Source organism: Boleophthalmus pectinirostris, unplaced genomic scaffold, assembly GCF_026225935.1.
Source record: "Boleophthalmus pectinirostris isolate CB_2022bp ecotype Guang Dong unplaced genomic scaffold, ASM2622593v1 HiC_scaffold_16, whole genome shotgun sequence".
Classification (NCBI taxonomy): domain Eukaryota; kingdom Metazoa; phylum Chordata; class Actinopteri; order Gobiiformes; family Gobiidae; genus Boleophthalmus; species Boleophthalmus pectinirostris.
Window position 1 is genome coordinate 10506165 of NW_026571095.1, and position 24666 is coordinate 10530830.

Consider the following 24666-nt stretch of genomic DNA (forward strand, 5'->3'; position numbering starts at 1 on the left):
CCACTGTGACGTGTAAATATGAAGTGTTTTCATTGTGTTTGGATTCTGGTGGTTAAAATGATCATTTCAGTCACTTGTATCACTGTAATACCTTCCTGCGTCCATATCACTGCCTGTGAGTTTGGTAGTCAGTGGTGAGGCCAATATTGAACAAATACTTGATTTAATGGCCGTTAACGTCCCTGAGGTTGTAATGGAAGAGAAATCATAACATAAAATGAAGAGTAAATTTCTCAAATTAAATTAATTAAAGTGACAGCGTTTTCATAAGATGAGGGAATAGTCATAATCATAATCCACATAGTCCGACACGCCAAACATAATAATACGCTTCAAGGTTGGACGTGAGGTCAAATCCAAGGTCCAAGTGGGAGTTGGAAGATAATCAAACACAGGGTAAATTTGACCAGATCACTTTGGATCGATTGCTTCTGCCTTGGCATCTTTCCTGCAAATTTTTTTCAAAGCGAATTTTACTCTCTGCATTTTCACTGTTTGGGGTATTGAAAATATTTGTGCTGAAATTTAAAAGGTGAAATCTTTATTCTGAATTTGAAACCTCTTGGAAAAGTATAATTAGCATTTCAGCAACTAAAATTCAGGATAAAAATAATTTAAAAATCTTTTTTCAGAGTTAAAAGTGAGAAATTCGTTGGCATTTAAAATAAAAAATCTGATGAAACTAATTATCTTCCATACCAAACCTGGAGTGAAATTATTAACCAAAATTACTTTTTAAAAAATAGGGTTTTTAGTAACATTGTAAATATAATTTTGCAAATTATGTTTCAGTGAAATGAGTCATCTAAACTGTTTTACGCACTTTAAGCCCAGTGGTGTGGCTTGTATTATTACTATTACAAAACATCAGGCTGCCAAGATGTTTTAATGTCAAATAATTAAATTGGCATCAAACTAACAAATCTCATGTGTTTTCATAAATGGAAAATCTTCTTTGAAAATCACATGAATGCCACATTTGGACGACTGGTCTTCATAATAAGCCTGGAAACGCACACCACAGGAATGAGCCGTTCTCATGTGTGCATCAAAAACAGAGGGAGTTTCTGTCTGCATGGGGCATTTATCATTTATCCCATCGAAAAACCCTCAAAAACGCTTCTGCCGCTTTGATTTCACCCGTGGATTTTCCTTTTAAGGTTTGTGAAAGTGCTTTGAATCGGCTGCGTTTGATGTAAATGACTAAAACCAGTTAATAACAATGACTCGAGACACAGTGACCGCAACATTCCCATCTCTCCCCCCTATTTACCGCACGGATGTTTGGAACGCCCAACGATATTACATGAGGTCTGAGCCCGTAATGCTGGGACATAAAGAAGGCAGGCACGGAGGAGGTAAGTACTGTGGGGTCCCAAAGCCACATTAACCCAACCACAAGGAAATTTAATTATCACATCCGTAATCCACTGTAACATTTGAAGTTTGGAGTAAGAGTGAAATCTGCCGTGTGGGATACTGGTTCTCATTTAGGGAGTGTGAGGAGTTTTGAAGGGAGCATTATAGCTTTAAGCCCAGTCCGTGCTTTCTCAGGGTGTTTCGTATTGTAATAAATAACGAAATAAAACGACTTCAAAGCTCGCAGCGTTAAATATTTATGAAGAAAATTTGTTGCAGTGAACGCAACACGGCCACAATGTAAATGTATAGATAATATATGATTTAGGACTTCAGAAGCGTGGCAGCATTGCAGTCAAGTTAATAACACAAATAATTATAACAATAAAGTCTTTGTTTAGCTTATTGAGGTCTATTTTCAAATTTAATTATTGAATAAAATTTGCACACTTAAAATACAGTTTGACTTTCAGAATGTATAGATTTTGTAGACTTTGGACACATTTTCAGGTAAAAACGATACAAATATTTGATCAAAAGTGACTTTCGTTTAGACGGTGAAGGCGTTTTTGGGGCTAAAAAATGCAAAACTCTGAAACCACCCTCCATAGTGGAAAAGCTGAATACGCTCCGCCGTAATGTTTCCGTTTACACTGCCCAAGACACAAAAAAACTCTGGTCAGATCTGATATACCCAATCAAATTCCACACACTTTTGCATCACCGATTTCCTCCCAAAAACACTCGTCTACATGCGGAATAAAAAGTAAAGATGTGACACCGCTTTTGCGTCTTCTGTTCAGACCGTCATCATATAAACGCAGCCTTTTTGTAGTCTCATTTTTGCTGTTTTTGATTTACTTTTACACACATGCTTTCACTTCAACCTTGGTTAAAACTCAGCTATACATGATGGATAGAATGTGAAACTGCACATGTCAAAATACAAAAACAAGATTTAGAGAATGAATTTGTTATGCTGAGTTACAGGTAGGGCATCTGACATAAACCCTTCCTAAGTACATACTATTTGAGTGTTGTTTTTCTGACGTCAAATGTTACATCACAGTCAAATGAATAGCACTAATTCTGTCTTTATTTTGCCTATTGAGGTCTGTCAAATTTCAGAATGTACAGATTTTGTAGACTTTTTTGTAGACTTTTTTTTTGCTGTTTTTAATTTATTTTTACACACATGCTTTCACTTCAGAATTGGTTAAAACTCATCTATACATGATGCATAGAACGTGAAATTGTACATGTCAAAATACACAAAATACAGGAATTTTGCTCTCCATTATACTTGTGCTGAGTTGCAGGTAGGGCATCTGACATAAACCTTTCCCAAGTACATACTATTTGAGTGTTGTTTTTCTGATGTCAAAAGATTCATGACAGTCAAATAAACAGCCTAAGTTCTGGTTTTATTTTGCTATTGAGGTCTATTTTTAACTTTAATTACTTCATAGAGTTTATGCGCTTAAAACACATTTTGACTTTCAGAATGTATAGATTTTGTAGACTTTTTGTAGACTTTTTTTTTTTGCTGTTTTTAATTTATATTTACACACATTCTTTCACTTCAACCTTGGGTAAAACTCGGCTATACATGATGCATAGAATGTTAAATTGTACATGCCAAAATACACAAACAAGATTTGGAGAAGGAAGTTTGTTCTCCTTTATATGTGTACTGAGTTACAGGTAGGGCATCTGACATAAACCTTTCCCTAGTACATACTTTTTGAGTGTTGTTTTTCTGACGTCAAAAGCATCGTCAAATAAATGGCACAAATTCTGTTTTTATTTTGCTTATTGAGGTCCATTTTCATATTTAATTATTGAACACGATACACAAACACGATTTGGAGAAGAACCACAATTTTGAAGTTTTTTTTCTTCCTTATTTATACTTGTGCTGAGTTGCAGGTAGGGCATCTGACATAAACCCTTTCCAAGTACATACTATTTGAATGTTGTTTTTCTGACATCAAAAGCTTAGTTACATCACAGTCAAATGAATAGCACTAATTCTGTCTTTATTTTGCCTATTGAGGTCTATTTTCAAATTTAATTACTGAATAGAATCTGTGCACTTAAAACACATTTCGACTTTCAGAATGTATAGATTGTGTAGACTTTTTGTACACTCTTTTTTGCTGTTTTTAATTTACTTTTGCACACATTCTTTCACTTCAACCTTGGTTAAAACTCATCTATACATGATGCATAGAACGTGAAACTGTACATGTCAAAATACACAAACAAGATTTTTAAAAGGACCACAATTTTGACTTTTGTTCTCCTTTATACTTGTGCTGGGTTGCAGGTAGGGCATCTGACATAAACCCCTTCCAAGTACATACTATTTGAGTGTTGTTTTTCTGACATCAATAGCTTAGTTACATCACAGTCAAATGAATAGCACTAATTCTGTCTTTATTTTGCCCACTGAGGTCTGTTTTCAAATTAATTTAGTGAATAGACTATGACTTTAAAAACACATTTTGTAGAGTTTATTCTTTGTTTTGTTGCTCTGTTTTATTGTATGCATTTATTTTTTATGCTTTTACTTCAACCTTGGTTAAAACACAGCTATACATGATGCATAGAACATTAAGTTGCAGAAGTCAGAATACACAAACACTACAATTCTGAGTCATTGTCATTTTGATACACTCATTTTGTTCTTTCTTATGCTTGTACAGGGTTGCATCAGATTGGGCATCTGATATACAACCTTCTAAAGTGCCCAATGATTCACTGAGGTGTCCTTTAAAAGAACCGTAGCAAGATTAATAGCCCAGTTTATGTTTCTGTTGCCTATTGAGATCTATTTTCAGATTCATTTACAGACTAGAATCTGTGCCCTTAGAGTTTTGGACTTCAAATTTAAGTTTCTAGCTCAAGTCCAATGCATAGTGTTTGTAGACTTTCATTATTTTTTGCAATGTTTTATTATATACTTTTTATTTATTTAGTAATTTTGGCACATGGTTTCCGCTCAAGATCTGGAGATTTGATACGTTCCTTTTGGTCTTCCGTTTTCTTGTCCAGGGTTGCATCAGGTAGGGCATCTGACATAAAATCCCAATGATTCACTGAGGTGTCCTTTAAAAGAATCATAATAAGATTAATAGCCCAGTTTATGTTTCTTTTGCCTCTTTTCAGATTCATTTACAGACTAGAATCTGTGCCCTTAGAGATTTGGACTTCAAATTTAAGTTTCTAATTCAAGTCAAATGTATAGTTGTTTTTTTGGTTTTTTTGCCACGTTTTATTACTTTTTATTTATTAGTAATTTTGAGAAGTGTTTCCCAAACTTTTTTTCTGGGGATCCATATTTTAAAAGTCACAAACCTTCACAACACAAGTCAATAGACATTATTAGTAAATCACAAAATAAAAGCGGATTTGACCATTATTGAACATTAATGAGGATATTTTATTGTTGACTGAGTGATCGTGTCTCTCTGAACTATTAGTTTTACTCAAGTTTTAACAATGAAAAACAGTAAATGAGTCAGCAATAAAAGGATCCATAAGTCACCTATTTGGACATTAAATGTAGCCCATTTCTTTTTCTTTTCATTCAGTTGAACCAGCAATATTGGAACAAAATAGTCAATAAAATCATTACAAAAAGATTAGAAATTATACAAAACATTTCTGAACATTTCAACATTTCTAATGAGATAGTTGGACTTGTCTGCATTTTTGTAGCGCGTTCCAGTCTGGGGTGCAGGAGGAGAGCGCCACATGTATAACAGGCGTATAGTAGAACTGTATACTGCAGACCTACATGCAGATTGTGACAAGGCGACCCAAAAAAAAATCTCTTGCGACCCACCTGATGGCTGCGACCCGGTCTTTGAGAAACAATGCCTTAAAAAAATCTTAGTCAAATGAATTGCCCAGGTTATTTTGCCTACAAAGGTCTATTTTCTAATTAAATTGTTAATAGAATCTTAAAACAGATTTGGACTTAAATTTAAGTTTCTCATTCAAGTCAAATGCGTAGCTTTTGTAAACTTTATTCTTTTATTATGTTTTGCAGTGCTTTCATTATATTTAGCATTTTTTTCATTATGTTTTTCAGTTTTTTCATTATGTTTTGCAGTTTTTTCAATATGTTTTGCAGATTTTCCATATGTTTTGGAGTTTTTTCATTATGTTTGCAGTTTTTTCATCATGTTTTGCAGTTTGTTCATTATGTTTTGCAGTTTTTTTCATTATGTTTTTTGTTCATTATTTTGCATTTTTTTCATTATGTTTTTCATTTTTTCATTATGTTTTGCAGTTTTTCAATATGTTTTGCAGATTTTCCATATGTTTTGGAGTTTTTTCATTATTTTTCAGTTTTTTCATTATGTTTGCAGTTTTTTCATCATGTTTTGCAGTTTTTTCATTATGTTTTGCAGTGTTTTCATTATATTTTGCAATTTTTTCATTGTTTTACAGTTTTTTCGTTATGTTTTGCTTTTTTTCCCATTATGTTTTGCAGTTTTTCCATTATGTTTTGCAGTTTTTTTCATTATATTTAGCACATTTTTCCATTATGTTTTGCAGTTTTTTAATTTGTTTTGCAGTTTTTACATATGTTTTTCGCTCAGCCTTGGTTAACAGTCACACTTGAAACTGCACGCATCAGAACACAAAACAAGACTTAGAGAAGGCCCAAAAAGTTTGATACGTTCATTTTGGTCTTCTTTGTTCTTGTCCGGGGTCACATCAGGTAGGGCATCTGACATTAAACCTTCCCATGTGCCCCGTGATTTACTGGCGCGTCCTTTAAAATAAACGCGTCAGCCGAACTACTCCTTACGGGTGGTCTGTGACAAGCATCTCCAAAGTTAGCGAGCAATAAGACACGCACGCCTCCACTGTGTACAACATTTCCATCTACACAATGAATTGCCTTTTGATTATTGTTTTGTTTGTGACCTATTTCTACACATAAATCTCAATTGTAAAGTTATGAATGTCCCGTCCGTGGGATAAATAAAGTACTGCTTATATACAGTAGATGGAGTGAGTGGTTTCTGTGGCGCTGGATTTTCAGTGGGAATTCATTAAAGCCTATAATTTACAGCGGAGAGTCTATTCTTATGATAAAGTCGCATCTCTCCCAGCTTAAATCTATGACTCAGCAGTAGACCTGGCTCTTAGCTCTCTGTAGCCATTACTTGGGGGTTTTGATTGCACGCTGAATACAGACCGGAGTGACAGGCGCAGTGGGGAAAAAGCACAGAGAAGCATTTTTTTCTGACAACTTCATCAAGAAAAAACAAAAAGAGGAAAGGAGCGGGGAAGAGCTGCCTTTGTTTACATACGCCTCACTACATTGACCACAGTGAATTAAACAACGGCGATTCTTGTTCTCGTGGGTCACTTCAAATAGAATAGAGTTTACTCTTTCTGGTGTAGTCTGCGCATAAACATTGTTTTTGTAAATAAGGAAATGGGCCAGTGGTTTTTGCCGGCAACGCTTTGGAACGGCAACATTTACAGCCTTAATAAAGCATTAAAGGAGCACTCTGTACCTCTTGTATCCCTGGAGATGTACTTTGCTTGGAATTTTACGCAGTATGGCATTTATTTACTGGTATTTTTACTGCTTACATATCTGCATTCTTCCTTGAGTGGGGTCACATTTCCACAGAATTTATCAGTAAATTGACCAATTGGTGTTATCTGCTTGTTTCCATGGAGATAAATACGTTAAATGTCATTACACGGAACATTTCAGGCAAAGCAAAGCACCTTGAACAAACTGGATAAACTGTTCTCCATCATGGACACTCCTGCTCACCCACTGCACCAGACTATAGAGGGACAGATAATACTCCCTACAACTGTACAACAACTCACCCACTGCACCAGACTATAGAAGGACAGAGGAGATAATACTCCCTACAACTGTACAACAACTCACCCACTGCACCAGACTATAGAGGGACAGATAATACTCCCTACAACTGTACAAGCAGCTCACCCACTGCTCCAGACTATAGAAGGACAGAGGAGATAATACTCCCTACAACTGTACAACAACTCATCCACTGCACCAGACTATAGAGGGACAGATAATACTCCCTACAACTGTACAACAACTCACCCACTGCACCAGACTATAGAGGGACAAATAATACTCCTACAACTGTACAACAACTCACCCACTGCACCAGACTATAGAGGGACAATAAATACTCCCTACAACTGTACATCAACTCACCCACTGCACCAGACTATAGAGGGACAGATAATACTCCCTACAACTGTACAACAACTCACCCACTGCACCAGACTATAGAGGGACAGATAATACCCTACAACTGTACCACTCACCACTGCACCAACTATAGAGGGACAGATAATACTCCCTACAACTGTACAGCAGCTCACCCACTGCTCCAGACTATAGAAAGACAGAGGAGATAATACTCCCTACAACTGCACAACAACTCACCCACAACACCAGACTATAGTGGGAAATAGGAGATAATACTCCCTACAACTGTACAACAAGTCACCCACTGCACCAGACTATAGAGGGACAGATAATACTCCCTACAACTGTACAACAACTCACCCACTGCACCAGACTATAGAGGGAAATAGGAGATAATACTCCCTACAACTGTACATCAACTCACCCACTGCACCAGACTATAGAGGGACAAATAATACTCCCTACAACTGTACAACAACTCACCCACTGCACCAGAGTATTTGAGGGACAGATAATACTCCCTACAACTGTACAACAACTCACCTTTATGTAACAGATAATACTCCCTACAACTATACAACAACTCACCCTTATGTAGCAGATAATACTCCCTACAATTGTACAACAACTCATCAATAAAGTTTGTCTACGTCTAAGTTGAAGAAAGACTATGTAATCATAAAGAAATAGTCTTACTACTTACTACTAAAGGTGCATCATGTAACTTTTCTAGTGAGGAGTACTACACTGTCTCATTGCTTTTGTAATGTTCCACAGTATAGCATTAAAAGTATCTATCCTGCATTTATTCATTAATACTGTATGTGTTTGCATTGCTCCAAAACACCTTGAAGAACATGTATTCTTTCTGTGAAGGGGGTCACCTCTCCACAGATCAGATCAGTCAAAGAAATAAAACTTCCATTAACCTCCACTAGAAAGGTTACATTGTGTTCCTTTAATTAAGAGATAAGGGTTAGGAGTTAGAGTGTTAATTAAATAGTTACCAAGCCTGAATCGTTCTTATAAAACTATTTATTCATTACACAATTAAGTCTTTCTTCCTGCTTTCTTAAGACTAATTAAGGCGCAGTTATTATAAAGTCTTAACATTTCACATTATAATACTTAAATAATGCAAAACTCTTGACACTCTCACTTCTCACTTGGTGGATCTGACCCAAATTAACATCTCCCCAGCAGCCAGATGACTTCTTCTATCAAATCCACATGTAACTTCAACCAGCGACCCCACTGTGTACTTTGCCTGATTGGAGGAGGAAATGGAGCAGTGATATTAAAGACATTAACAGGGCCAAACTTTACTATCAAATGTTAACGTTCAAACTTCCCCCGTCCGTGTCTGAGTCCACTCTTTCATTAAGATGCAGAAAAGTGTGGCGTTAAAAATAGAGAAGAGAAGAAGAATGAACGCTCCCCACTAACAGAATAATATCATGTTCAAAAGCGAGCTGCGTGGGGCTGAACTTTGGAAACCTGAGGAAAAATGTTGCCACAAACCCGCTCCCAGCTGGGTGGATCAGTTTGCTTCCAGTACTTCGATTGTTGAGAGATGACAACTGAAACTTCACACGGCACAAACTGACAGCTCCGCAAAAAATGAGGAAAAGAATCTGGATATTGTCTGAGTGGTAAGAGCAGCGGTGAAAGAAGTACTCCATTTTGTTACTTAAAGGTGCACTATGTAACTTTTTGGTTGGGGGTTTTTGTCACTGGTCTGCTTGTAACTCAGTATGACATTAAACAGCTCTACCTTACATTTATTCAATTACAAGTGGTTTTATAGTAAAAATACTTAGAAAAACATACATTCTGACTGTGAGCGGTGTCGCCTCTCCACAGATCTGACCTGTAACCAGTGTTGTGCCAGTTCACACTTTTCATGAACTAATTCAAAGTTCAGTTCACACATTTTCAAAGTGAACTGTTCATGTTCATAGTTCACAATTTTAATTTTGAACTAGTTCAAAGTTCAGGTCATTTTATTTTTAGGTGAGATATGTAAATGAAAGGCTGAACTACTTATTTTTCAAACTGACTTCTGACTAAACTGTGTGTACATCGTGTTGGAGATGGTTCATGTTTTCAGAGATCCTACGTGTGCAGGTTTAGCACAACTCTTTATTTGACAATCATTTCACTCACTTTATTTATGTTGGTAACTTGATTTATTTTCAGTACTGTTGTGATGAAAAGAGTGAAAAGTGTGTGTCTTTTGGAAGCATGCGCACTCAACTTTATGTTATAGTAACCAGGATACTGTGTATACTTGCACCATGACGAACCCAGGATACTCAAAAAACCCGATAATACCCGGGATAGTGATGTGCATGTAAACACACTCAGTGAGTTGTACAGTGTCTCCAAGGAGGTGCCAGAGCTGAAACGTGGGACTGTGAGGTGCAACTTCAGTGTTTGCGCTGTCAGACGCAGCCTCTTCTCCTTACGCTATGCTATGCACAGCAATCTACATTTCGGTTTAAAAATGAACATGATTGATGAAATTGATTGACCGATCGATTAGTGGACTAATCATGCCCATCCCTACTTCACACTACATTACCCAAGATGCATTGCACACACAAGTGGTCTCTGGTGAGGCTGTGCAGGAGGAGACTGTGGGCAGTGAGTGACAGCGCAACATGGAGTTTAAAAAGTGCGAGCAGACCTTATCACTCATCTCATCAGGTGAAAACAAATTCCAACGTTTAATTGAACCCCAACAGTGACGCACGTCGTTCATCTCACATAATGTGAACAAATTCACGTTCAAGTTCTTGATTTACATTTGTGTTGTGTTCAGTTCAAAGTTCACTGAAAAATGAACGTGTTCAATGAATGCGCTCTTTTGAACTCGTTCATGCACAGCGCTGCCTGTAACTTGGTCTGGTTTGGTCGCCATGAAGTTAGAAAGGTTATCATACTGTGAAACATTCCAGACAAAGCAATAACATTTCTATGGAGAAAAGCATTTGACGGACCCTCCACCAAAAAAGTTACACAATCCACCTTAAGTAAAAGTATTAAAGTACCTGTTAAAAGAGTAAAAAGTAAAAGTATTTCAAGCTTCAAGTGTAGTGATTTTGATACAGATTTGTGCTGTATTATTTTCAACAGAAACAATCGAATTGCTTGTTTTTTCTTATCCACTTTAAAATGTTTTTGTGAGCAATAAAACCACCTGTAATTGGGGTCAATCTGTATAATGTCATACTGTGTAAAATTCCAAGTAGAGCAATGACATATCCACAGAAACAAGAAGGCGACGGACCCCCAGCCGGAACGTTACAAGTGCACCTGTCATCCTGTCACTGGTTTGTCTCTTTTCAAAAATGAGATCTGGTTCGTGCGGTTCACAAACGTCGAGTGAGCATTACGCATTACCACGGCAACATTAGCGAGTGCTGTTACTTTTGCTTATCACAGCTGTAATGGTTTCTAATGATAGCGGTGGCTGTGATGACTAAATCCAGACATTACAAAATAACATTAAAAGCACTGTACCCGGATTTACCTTCTCAAAATGTGAAAAATACAAATAGTTCATTAAACAGCAGCAGCTGTTATTCCTCACGTAGCTTATGCATTCAGAATGTCCTAATTATTCACCATGATGAGTTTATAAGGCTACGTTCAGACTGCAACCTGAAGTGACCCAAGTCCAATTTTTTCCTGTATGTGTGACCTGTATCTGATCTTTTAATGACAGTCTGAATGACAGAGATCCGATTTTTTCAAATGCCACCCAGGCCACTTGGATATATGCTCCTAAAACCAATCTTCTGGCATGCGACTTCAGTCTGAGTGGCCAGGTCACATTCATCCCACCTACACGTCACAAATGTACGTAAACGTTCTTCTCGTCAAACGAAAATTCTCGTGTCTGAAGTCTGTGTGAGTGAAGCAGTGAAGCACATAGCAATCCCACCACTCTCGGCTGCGACTCTGCACCCACATGTTCCATTCTCCGGATGTTGCTGCCACTGCCCCACAAAACGCCGTGGCCAAAAACCTCATCCTTCTTCTTCTCAAGCTCCTCCTTAAAACAAAAAAGCTGTACATGTTCTGGCAACTTTAAAATCTCCAAGTGCTCAATGCTCACGTCGATGTTTAGGTGACTTCCGTAAACACTCGCTGAGTGTGACGTCGTCAAGTCCTCCAATAGGCATGTGGGACACTTTTAGGGCGTTTAAAATTCACAAACACATACAAGTCGCGTTTAATTGGAAATGTGAACAACCTCACAAAAATATTGGATTTCACAAAAAAATCCAAATTGAGCATTAATCCCTGCAGTCTGAACGGAGCCTAAACGTTTTTACAACTTTCAGAGGCCTAAGTGGAGCTTACTGTCACAGTCATGCTAATGACAACTAGCATTCTAACACGCACTTCCTGAGTCTTGGACAGTACACTTTATAATCACATGCAGACAGTAGTACACAGATTTACTTTGACCTAAAGAGCTGCTTACAATACAATTTCGATACAATATATCGTAATTTCTGCACCATAGGGCGCTCTGGATTATAAGGCGCACTGTCATAGAATGGTTTATTTTCTAACTTTTTTCAACTTTTATCTGGACTTTAAACGAAACCCAACAGTTAGATGAGTCAGTCAGACATTGTTTGCTGTGTTCACCGTGACTCTGGGCTTTGTTCAATTGTGGCGTGCAGGGAGGGTGCTGTCTGGGACCGCTGGATTGTTGGTGTGTTCACAGTGACTCAGTTGTGGCTAGAAGTGGCACATTGCACTCTCTTTTTCGGTTCGTTCCTCCGTTCCATTCCTCGTCCGTGTGGAGTGATGAGTGTGGCTGCGGGTGTTTGTCGCTGCGCAGTTGCTGTCTGCTCCGTGCGTGTTTGCGTGCACTGCGGGTGGTGTGGCTTTGCAGTTTACTGAAGCCGTGCTGAGACACCCGAGTGGATTCGTGTATAGGGCGCAGTCGGTTTTTGATGGGGTTGGAGGCTTATGGTGTGGAAAATACGGTATCTCTACTGGGGCAAGATCGATTGTGCGTAGATATATGATAGTTTAAACTTTATATATACATGCCGCCACGAAATTGGAAGTGAATATGGAGGCGCTTCTGGCTCCATCGACTCATGACTTCACATTAGAAAAAAGCCGCCCCCTCTCTGTATTTGCTGCTACTTCTTCTTTCTCCACTCTTTTGCCGGACACACAAATACAGCCCCTGTGAGCACAACGCCGCGGACAAATCGTGGTTAAATAATTGGAGATCCGCTCCGCACAACATGTCCACTTGGTCATTATGTTTATATTGTTATATTTGGGTGCAAATGGCTGTTTAATGTGCATGTTTTCGCTGCTTACTGTAGGACTATAATGGCCTTTCATCTGGGAAGTGTAATTTTAGTGACAAAGCGTAATCATTGGCTGGATAAGGCAGTCGCAGTTTCATGTTTTCTGGTGGCAAACTCAGGGCTCCTTTTACAAACATATAATCAGAAATCAATTTTGCTCCGAGTTGTAACCAGAAGCAGATCCGGATTATTTTGAAGGAATTATAATATTGTGATATTATTTGGGGTTTATTAAAATGTTGTGGTTGGTGAGAGAAATTAAAAAATGTGATTGCTGGTTGCTATGTTAGTTTGCACAGGCTGGGGACAGAGGAAGGTTTCATGATGCAGTCTATGACAAGTATTTAATATTGTGTGGGACGAATTAATACGAAAAAAAAAAAAAATACAGAGCCTGGCTTTATTTCCAGACTAATTAAAGTTTGGCTTTCAAGTTAGTTAAGTAGTCAAGTGGACAGATTGTGAAACATTTTAGTTACTCCAAGAGTTTTTAGAAGTAGCCTAATGTTAAACCATCTGTATCTTGAGTGATTTGAAGCTACTGAGTATTAAATTTAACACTCTGCAGCTGATGTTCTCTGGGAGTGTGATGCTAACTGAAGGTACTACTCTATCTAAAACTCTGAGCTTTGTTTTAACTTTTCTGACCAAAAAGAGTTTATTTAGTTGGAACTAGAACAAGTGAGATGATTTCTACACCTAAACAGAAATGAAAAATGAACAATCATAGTGATTACGGGCTCCTGAAAATGTCCTTAGTATTCTTTCTTGAAATTTCAGTCAATCTTAAAAAGTTTGCTATTGAGTCACTATAGGAACTGCTGAACATTCCATCATAGAGATACATGTAGAACACCAAAGTACCAAGAGTAAATAACAACAGTGTACACAAATCTTGAAATAATGGTATATTGTGACACTTAAGGAGGTGATTTTTTTGGTGAGTATTGATATCTTCTTGTGTTATCAGTACAAAACATAACAGTTCCTTATTTAGAGAAATTAACTTTGTTTATTTATTGCAGCCAAATTATTCAGTTTTGATTATTAAATTAAAAGTGAATTTTGTAAATGGTTTATGCAGATAGTGGTTTAACAAAGAAATTCTGTTGTAAAAATGTATTTGTGCCTTTAAAAATAGAGAAATAATGTGTAGAATACCAATGCACTGATTATCTCATGCAGTGCCACTGGGGTTTTCAAAAGTATCTAAAATCAGATACTAAACAGACCTTTTTTCACAACAGGCCGGAAGTGCTGCGATGTAGGGTAAACATCACTTACGTTAATGCTTTTCTATATCAAAATATCTGTGGAAATGTCTCGCTTCTTTTCCACCAGCTTCATAAATCTGCCCCATCACCAAATCTTCATCCAACAAGGTCCAACAAGGACATATTCTATCCTTCTGATACCACGATGATAAGAAACTACAAAATTTTTATCTGTGTTACAGCTATATCTATATAATCTCAGTTGTCCAGGTAGGATTCATAGTGGTCCATGGGCGTATACTAGTCTATATGCTCTTATACTTCTAATACAGCTCAAAATCATTCTAAACCTATTCAGAAAGAGGAGAGAGATGTGACTTTTTTGGAATCCATACCCCCTCAAATGAGTATCTAGTTTCTACTAGATAGACCTTTTTCACAGCGGCCGGAAGTGCCGCGATGTGGGGTAAATGTCACTTCTGGTTAATAAGCCAAAGATGATCATTTTGTCTTCTTATATACTTTAACTTCTTGGGTTCTTTTTAAAGACAATGCAGTAAAGAGTGTTTACCTTTTGACATGTTTCGGCTGCTAGCTGCGAGCCATCTTCAGAACTGTCACCGGTGTTGGTGGTGACGTGTCGTATATCAGCTGTTGTTACTTCCTGTAGGCGTGGTCCGTGCCTCGTTTCCTGATTTCAATGGCCTCCTTGAAACGAGGCACGGACAGCATTAACCGTGATGATGGCGCGTTCCTCCTTTCACACACCTGGGACACCCTCCTCCAGAGAACACCGGGCGACGGGAGGCATGGTCAGTCTGAGCGCCCTGCCAGGTCCATCAGGCTGACCACGCCTACAGGAAGTAACAACAGCTGATATACGACACGTCAACACCAACACCGGTGACAGTTCTGAAGATGGCTTGCAGCTAGCAGCCGAAACATGTCAACAAGGTAAACACACTTTACTGCATTGTCTTTAAAAAGAACCCAAGAAGTTAAACTTCTGGTTAATGCTTTTCTATGGCAAAATATCTGTGGAAATGTCTTGCATATTTTCCACCAGCTTCATAAATCTGCCCCATCACCAAATCTTCATCCAACAAAGAACATATTCTGTCCATGAAGAATTTATCCACAACTATCAAGGTAAGAAAGATGAAAACATAAAGGCTAACAACAACTAGCATTAGCGAACTACTTCTGAGCAAAACTAACATTATGGTCATGAATAAAACATTAGTAACTTGTTAACTCAGACTGATTCTACAATTAAAATAAAAAATCGGTTTCATGATGAAGATATTAGCATAGACAGAGAGATTTGTGCAGTTTAAATGTGAGACATGTAATCTGTGAACATCTGTAGCATTTGAACTGCACTAATCTCTCCGTCTATGCTAATTTCTACATGAAATCAATTTTTTATTTTAATTCTTGAATCAGTCTGACTTCACAAGTTACTTATTAATGAATTACTTATTACTTATGTTTTATTCGTGACCATAATGTTAGTTTTGATCAGGAGTAGTTCACTAATGCTAGTCGTTGTTAGCCTTTACATTTTCGTCTTTCTTACTGTGAAAGTTGGGGATAAAATGTTCATGGCAGAATGTTTATCCTTCGTGGACCTTATTGGAGGAGATTTATGAAGCTGGTGGAAAATACGTGACACATTTACACAGATAATTTGCCATAGAAAAGCATTAATGTAAGTGGTGTTTACCCTACATTGCGGCACTTCCGACTGTTGTGAAAAAGGTCTATCTACTTGAAACTATACTCATTTGAGGGGGTATCAGTTCCAAAAAAGTCACATTCACAGCACAGAAATGAACTCCTGAATAGCTTTAGAACGATCTTGAGATGTATCAGAAATATAAGAGCACATAGACTAGTATACTAGCCTGATTCATCAGCCGGTTTCACTTTGTGGAAACCGTCTGACCTCGCAGCGTTAGAATTCGTTCACTTGACAGTAGGCAGGCACTTTTTTTATGTAACCAGTCGCTGATATTTGGTTGTGACGTATGTAATGCTCCGCTAATGGAGCTTAAGAGTATATTAAGCTTTTCCCCTTGATAAAATTCACCAAACATCCTCTTTGTTCCGGCTTTAAATCCTCGATCTCGGGAATCGTTGCAACACAGAATGTATGGCTCTTCGCTGATTGGCTGGTGCCCGAACTTGCACTTCCGGGGTTTTTGCGAACCGCCTAGTGTATTCCGATTCCTGACCTAGTCGTTGGAGAGAAATGAAACTGAGCAGAGGCACTAGGTAGCGCCAGCCTGACGTCTAGTATACACCCATGGACCGCTATGAATCCTACCGAGACAAGCGAGATTACATAGATATATAGCTATAATACACAAATATAAACAGTTTGTCTTTTCTTATCATCATGGTATCAGCATCAGTATTGAGTATCAAGTCTATTCCTTAGTATCGTGTTAATAATAATCACCACATTGTAATACTGCGCTGTGAATTTTGATTGCTTCAAATCAACAATACCTGTGTTTCATAATGCAAATTTTCAGTTTCTCCTCTGCCTTTGCTTCTCAAAAAACATCACTTTTTTGTTGTTAACTTACATCATCTACACATTCATCTCCAAACAAGCAATTCTTTTCAGTAAAGGCTGTATTTTTGATCCCAGGCAGCACTAAAACAAAGAAGACATGGAAACCTGAAAGGAGAGGGGGAAAAAAACTCCACTAAGAGCCTGGAGCTGTTGTACAGGCTGCCAAACTACAAACACCATGGTAACAGAATGAGTAATCAACCTGGTTTGTATACTTAAAGCTTTGCACCCATCCACAGGCAAGGCAATAGACATATATCAATATAGTGGAAAATAAACAAAACCATAACTTGCTATTATAACAGGGGCCATATGGTACATTTCAATATTATTTTATTTGTGTTTCTGGCATTTTATAGTTCAAAATAAAGCTGTCTCCCGTGTTCAAACGAGACTATTCAAGCATATGGGGTTTATGAATATGCCAGTTGTCCCGTCCCTTGTATCAATATGACTCAATATACGGCCGTTTGCAATTGTGTGTTTGTGGAGTAGTAATTTTGTATTTTGAAATGTATGCACGCGCTGTATACATGTTATAATGAGGAAAGATGTGTGAAAACAGCACACAAAAGAACCAGACAAGCTCGTTCTTATATGGAGGAAACTGAATAATTCATCAAATACCATTATTATATCTTGGTTAATACATAAAAGCAAGAATTCACCACAGGGGCTTTTAAATGCTGGGGTTTGTCAATAAAAAAGAAAATTATATTCTCATTGTAGCTTTACCCACATACACTAATAACATATAATCCAATGTAGTGTTGTCACCATACTAATACTCAATTTCGATACGTAGGAATAGATTTGATACTGATTCTGACAGACAATAGAATGTGATTTTCAACATTAAAGGTGCATTGTGTACATTTTCTGGAGGAGGGTGCGTCAAATGCTTTACTCCATGGAGATGTTGTTGCTTTGTCTGGAATGTTTCACAATATGGCATTAAACCTTTTGTCACGAAGACCAAACCAGAATACAGGTCAGATCTGTGGAGAGGTGACCCCGCTCACAGACAGAATACCTGTTTTTCTCAGTATTTTTGAGCTGTAAAACTTTAATAAATCCGTAATTTCATAAATATAAAGTAGAGGTGTTTAATGCCATACTGTGGAACATTCCAAGCAGAGCAATAACATATTCATTGACACAAGGTGACAGACCCGCAACCAAAAAGCCACATATTGCACCCTTAACTTTACATTTTTAACCTTAAAAAAATTGTGATTAAGGTCCTAGCAATGCAAGTCAGGACAGAAATGAAGCCTAATTTCCTAACTCCTAATGAATAATAATAAATGATTTGATTTGATTTGATTTTCTGAAACCTTGAGATTTGAGGAAAGCCTATTATACCAAAATCCGGTATCCGGATAGCCTGAAAGGTTGGCCCTGATTGGATGAATGTGACATTCCAGCCGGTTTAATTGCAGTTTTGTAATGTTACGCTTTTGTGGGTTATTGTGATTATTGTCTCTTATATTATCATGTGGCCTTATATCTGTGTAATCCCTCAGGCTACGTTCACACAGAGCCGGGTATGTTGAAAAATGAATATTTCCCTCCCTCCCTTTTCCAAAATAACATTGTGCACATAGCATCGTTTTCAAAAAAGTTTTCGTTTACATCAACCCACATAAATATGCCATCGAGCGCCATCGTAACTACGCCAAGACTCTGGGTGGCACTTGGATTAGTTTCAAGCATGTAGCATTTATTTCATTACAATTGTAAATATTACTCAAAAATACCTTGCCTCTCCACAGATAGGTTAAAGAAGTGGCAAAATTGCTGACCTTCAAGCCTCATTCATCTCTGGTCATGGATATGATCCATCAGCTATGTGTGCAAATGCAAACACATGAACAGAAGAAATGTGACTGCTGCTCTCAATGCTTCCATAATCGTTATCATAGCAAAAAGTAAACACTGGTCGCACTTTCGGCTCGTCAGCTGTTTAAAACTCCGTTTATCTCACTTTACATGCAAAAGCCAAACCGTAGTTTTCCAGAATCTCCACTCTAGCTGAAGTAGACTTGTTTTCAGAGGCAGATTCTCCATCTGTGAGAAAAAAGATGGGTACAAACAAAGGGAAATGTGTCTGTTTTTTAGAAATACTCATGTACATGTAAACGGGGGCCTCAGGTAGGTTCCATGGTCCATGGTCGTTTACTAGTCATGTGCTCTTATACTTGTTCTGATACAGCTCAAGATCATTCTAAAGCTACTCAGGAAAGGTTTATTTCTGTCCTTTGAATGTGACCTTTTAGATAAAAAAAAAAAAAAAAAAATCAAATGAGTATCCAGTTTTGATACTAGTTTTTGTACCGATTATTATCTGACTTCTTTGGCATCCCTAATCCATTGTGAACATATAGAACAGAGTCCTGTCACAATACAGCATCAGTAGGTTTTTACGCTCTGCCTTTTCATGTATCTTACAGGATTACTATACTTATATGCTAAATCCATTGGTGGCCATAGTAACAAATATAGTCTACCTCCTGCTATACACATGGGGTGAAATTCATGTCTGTATTTTTAGACACCTCGTTGTGTTTGCACCAGACACCAAACACACATGGATTTAAGATGATATATAAGTCACAATGAATCCTCTTTGTGGCCAGGTTTTTATGTTATAGTAACATTAAAAGGTAAACAGTAACACCAGGTGTGAGATAAAGTCTGGTAGCGCTTTGTTTAAATTTGATTTCTTTTGCGAATGTGGCAAACAGATGGAGAGTAAACATGAAAACGCTGGGTTAACTAATTAATCCTGGGTCTCTGATGCTTTACAAACAAACAAGTAATTTACCTGGTGTTTCAAATGGAACTGAGAGCAAAAGTAAAGGGAAAAAGTCACATTAACACCATTTGCCATTTTGGTAGTTTTAAAGGTGTATTGTGTAACTTTTCTAGTAGAGGGTCAGTCAAATGGGTGTATGTGGAAGGCATGGTTAAATTTTTACAGTGACGCTTTCTGTCTAATGTAGTAATCTAATCTGCATTGTATTGTTTAAAAAGATCTAATTTTCTCGGTTATTTATCCTGGTTTTGTTTTGCATTCTAATCTAATCATTACTTGTATCCAATATCCAATTAAACAGAGTTTGTTGACTGTTTAGTGATGACAATAGAAATCAACAGAAAGATTTCCAACAGCAACAACTCAACTCATGTATTTAGATTCTTCCATTTATGAATATAGTGTAAAACAGAACATCATTTAGACATTAAAGGTGCATTAGGATTTCGCTAGTCTGTAATGTTCCATAGTATAGCAACTTACATGTGGGTGTTTGTTTGGGGTTTTTTGTTTTGTTTTGAAAAATTGTTACCTTGAAAAATTATTATTATTCATCCTTTGAACAACATTGCCTCTCCACAGGTCTGATCAGTAACTGGACCTGATGGCATCATTTGATAATTACTATATCGACTTATCGTTCAATATATAAAAGTTGGAACAATATTTTTTGGGATTCAGTATTTATCGTGTGTACAGTTTTCTTGAAAATGTGTGGAGATTTGGGGTATTTGTACTGTAATAGAATACAACTGAACTGCAGAGAGTTGAATAAATTAGCCTTCATCAGTCAGTTTGACTTCGTGGCGACCGTCTGACCTTGCAGCATTAGGATTCGTTCACTCAACGGTAGGTGGGTACTTTTTTCATTTAACCAATCGCTGCTATTTGGTCATGATGTATGTAATGCGCCAAATCCCTTAAGAAGAAGGGCAATAACGTCTTTCCCCTTGACAAAATTCTCCAAACATTCTCTTTGTTCCAGCTTTAAATCCTCGATCTCGGGAATCCTTGACAACACAGAATATATGGCTCTTCGCTAATTGGCTGGTGCCTGAACTTGCACTTCTGGAGTTTTTGCAAACCGTCTTGTGTATTCCAATTCCTGACCTAGTCGCTGGAGAGAAATTAAACTGAGTGGAGGCACTGGGTGGCGCCAGCCTGGCTACAAGTATACTCCCATGGACCACTATGAATCCTAACTGGACCACTGAGATTACATAGATATACATACATAGACAGATACATAGATAGATATAGCTATAACACACAAATATAAACATTTGGTCATGATGTATGTAAATATGCCGCTAACGGGGGTTAAAAAGTATATTAAGCTTTTCTCAAACCCCGTAGGAAGAAGGTCAATAACATATTTCCTCTTGATAAAATTCACCAAACATTCTCTTTGTTCCGTCTTTAAATCCTCGATCTCGGGAATCGTTGCCAACACAGAATGTATGGCTTCATCTACATCCATCTTGACCGCTTTGTTTACTGTTGTGCTGTACCACAAAATGGACAGAGACAGGTGATTAAGTTTGATGTCATGGGTTCACAGCTCTTCGCTGATTGGCCGGTGCGCTGTCTACAACTTCCGTGGTTCTTGCAAAGTGTCTAGTGTAGAGCCCGACCGATATATCGGCCAATATGGGCACCTGGAGACATATCGGCTATCGGCCGATATGCTCGCTGATATGGGCCGATATTTCACGTGGGCATGTTATACCTCGTTATAAATCTTAGACTGTCTACATTATGTTCATTTAATCCAATTTACAGATAAATGTCCTAATGTGTGGCTCCGCATCAGTATTTATCTGCGGTGTAATTTGTCTGTGTCTGTACTGTCCCTGAACACACCACAGAGTGACGTCACTTCACTCACGTGTTCTTGTTTACATCCGCAGCCCTGTGCAACACTGAGATTATTTTCTTTTTACGACAATCGGTTTGAGTCTGGATTAAAAGGACATTTATTAGTGCAGATGTGATGATGTGAGGAGGAGCCTGTGTGAGCGGTGAGTGTTGGAAATACATCGACTTTGAAGCTAGTATAGGTTTTGTTAGCGGTTAGCTGCTGTAGCTCCCGCACATAAACAGGCTGTTTTCTATTGGTCTATCGTAAAGTGACGATATTGGCCGTATATTGCTACTGAACCAGCATTGATATGTAAATGAGCTGTGAATAGACGTGTGAATGATCCACATTTATGCATATAATTAACTACCGCTGTGCGCACGGCTAAAGGCTAATAGCGGTAGTTTCTTTACTAGCTAGGAGATATGCGTCGGTCGCGATCGAAGCGGCTCTTAGATCCGGCTCTTTGAAGCGAACAACTGGAGCATGTATCTTATTGGGAGCCGTGTTTTCTCTTTAAGCCGCTTGTAGACCCGTAGTTTGACAGCAGCAGCGGCTGAAAACGAAACTTTCAGAAATCTGCGTGTGCGCAGGATAAAAAAAAAAGGTGCATATTTGGCTGCAGTTCAGCATAAAATGAATAAACCAGGACTAATCTTGGGCTCGCGTGAAGGAGAGACCCAGTCCCGACACTCAGTCCTGGTTCAGTTCTGGTTTAGTCCTGTTTTACACATGGTTTAAATCTGTTTTAGTCCTGGTTTAGTCCTTTTTCAGTCCTGGTTCAGTTCTGGTTTAGTCCTGCTTGCAACAAAACAATCTCAAGAGTCGCTTGGGAGCCGAAAGAGCCAGCTGCTTTAGTGAGCCGAGCCAAAAGAGCCGGTTTTTCCCCCAAAAAAATGGAATACCCATCACTAGTAGCTAGAATGTGATGCTAAAATGCCATTAGGCCAATCTACTGTATGTAAATATGATGTAAAGAGTCAGAATAACAATAAATGTTTCCTAAATAAACCCAATTTAGAATCCACTAGAGCCAAACCTAAGTTTTTTAAACAATTCAAGATTTACAGTGAATTTTTACATCACTAAATATATCGGTGATTATATCGGCTATTGGCAGCTCCAACTCACATTATATTGGCGTCATATCGGCCACAACAAAATCCATATCGGTCGGGCTCTAGTCTAGTGTATTCTGATTCCTGATGTAGTCGCTGCAGAGAAATGAAATTGAGCAGAGGCACTAGGTATCCCCAGCCTGGCTAGATAACATTAGACCTGTCACGATAATTACTATATCGACTTATCTTTCAGTATATATAAAAGCTGGAACAATATTTTTTGCGGCTCAATATTTATCAAGTGTGCAGTTTCCTTGAAAATGTGAGGAGATTTGGGTCATTTTTGCTGTAATACAATACAATTTGAGCTGTAGAGGATTGAACAAATAACTTCTGTAACTAAATTTTTTTTTAAAATTCTGCTATTTATTTGTTACAGCTCAGCCTTTTGAATCATACTGTCTGCTTACAAATGGTTTACTGGGATTACCTTGCATTATTGTTATTGTGTCAATGGCTTCCATATTAGTCATAGATTCAATATTATCATTTATAGCAGTATTTCTCTGTAGCAATGTATCACGCTTCAAAATTTGTTCTTGTGAGAGGCCTAGACAACTTCACCATGGAGACAAGCAGCTGACAGGCCCTCAACCAGAAAAGTCACAGGGTGCACCTTTAACTATGTTTTTACTTAGACTACCATGAGCAAGACATATAAGGCTATTATTTGGATGAGTAGCATACCAGCTCAGTCCAGCTCTAATGTTTGTAATAACCTGTCAAACATAAAAAGCTTTGCCTGGGCACTGGGCATTATTCTTTGTCCTCTCTATATTGTTATGGGCTGTGCTTATGCCAACTATCTACTACAGTAAGCAGTCTGCCACTTGAACCAAAGTGCTCTATCCAGTACTGTGTGGAAGGTAACGAAGTACAAGGAGTACTGTACTTAAAGGTGCATTGTGTAGCTTTTCTGGTGGAGGGTCCATCAAATGCTTTTCTCTGTGGAGAAAAGCAAGAAGTTATTGCTTTGTCTGGAATGTTTCACAGTGCATGCAGCTCTACGTGACATTTATTCAATTACAGCTGGTGTTATAGCTTGAAATATACCTAGAAAAACATGTATTCTGACTGTCGGCCCGGTTCCTCTCCACAGATCTGACCTGTAATGTGGTCTGGTTTGGTCTCCATGAAGATAGAAAAGTTTAATACCATACAATTAAACATTCCAGACAAAGCCATAACATCTCCACAGAGAAAAGCTTTTGACAGACCCTCCACAAAAAATGTTTCACAATGCACCTTTTAGTCAATTTATTAGGTATTTGTATTAAGCACATTTGAAAGTGGATACTTTTTACTTTTACTTCACTACATGTGAGTACATGTATCTGTACGTTCTATGCCATTACACTTTTAAACTGGGCTGAGAAGTAAAAAGTATTTCATTTCATTTTTGAAATATGAGGGTTTTAGGGTTTATTTTTACAATGTTTATCGTAACATTCCGACTAAAGTTTTGAGTTCAAGATTTAGCTTTTGGCAAACACAAATAAATGCACAAAATTAATAAGAAGATTAAGAAATTGATTCGTATTGACACTGTGACCAAAATCTGTATAATTTTTAATCAATATCACTTCACTTTAACACAAAATAACATGTTATCAAAATCTGCATTTAGTACTTTTGTGTTTTACTCTTTAAGTACATTTTTAAAAAGGCACTTTACTTTTACTTAAGTAGATTTTTCATGCGATACTTTTACTTTAGAAACCTTTTGCCACTGTGTATCTGTACTTTTATTAAAGTAACTAAACTGAGTACTTCACCCACCACACATTCGGGTGGAAGCGTAGGCTATAGGTGTACAAGAATGAACTGTAGAAAAATAAAAAATGCGATGCAAAATTACATGTGAATGTCAGCGAAAGTTGAGCTAAACTGACACATGACACATAAGTCTCAGAGTGTAGCATTACCGAGGGGGAGCCAGTGCCTCTGAGTCTCAAGGCTAATGTATTTTATAAGGCATTTGGAGATAGGAGGAGAAAAGTCGCTACAGAATGGTGTAGGCAGAGTGAACCAGAAAAGTTTGAGCTGTGAAAGGCTGTCAGGAGTTTGGGGTTGTGTGAGGGTCACTGCTCTGGAAGAATGAACGTGCCTTTTCCTCTGAATGTGTTTTA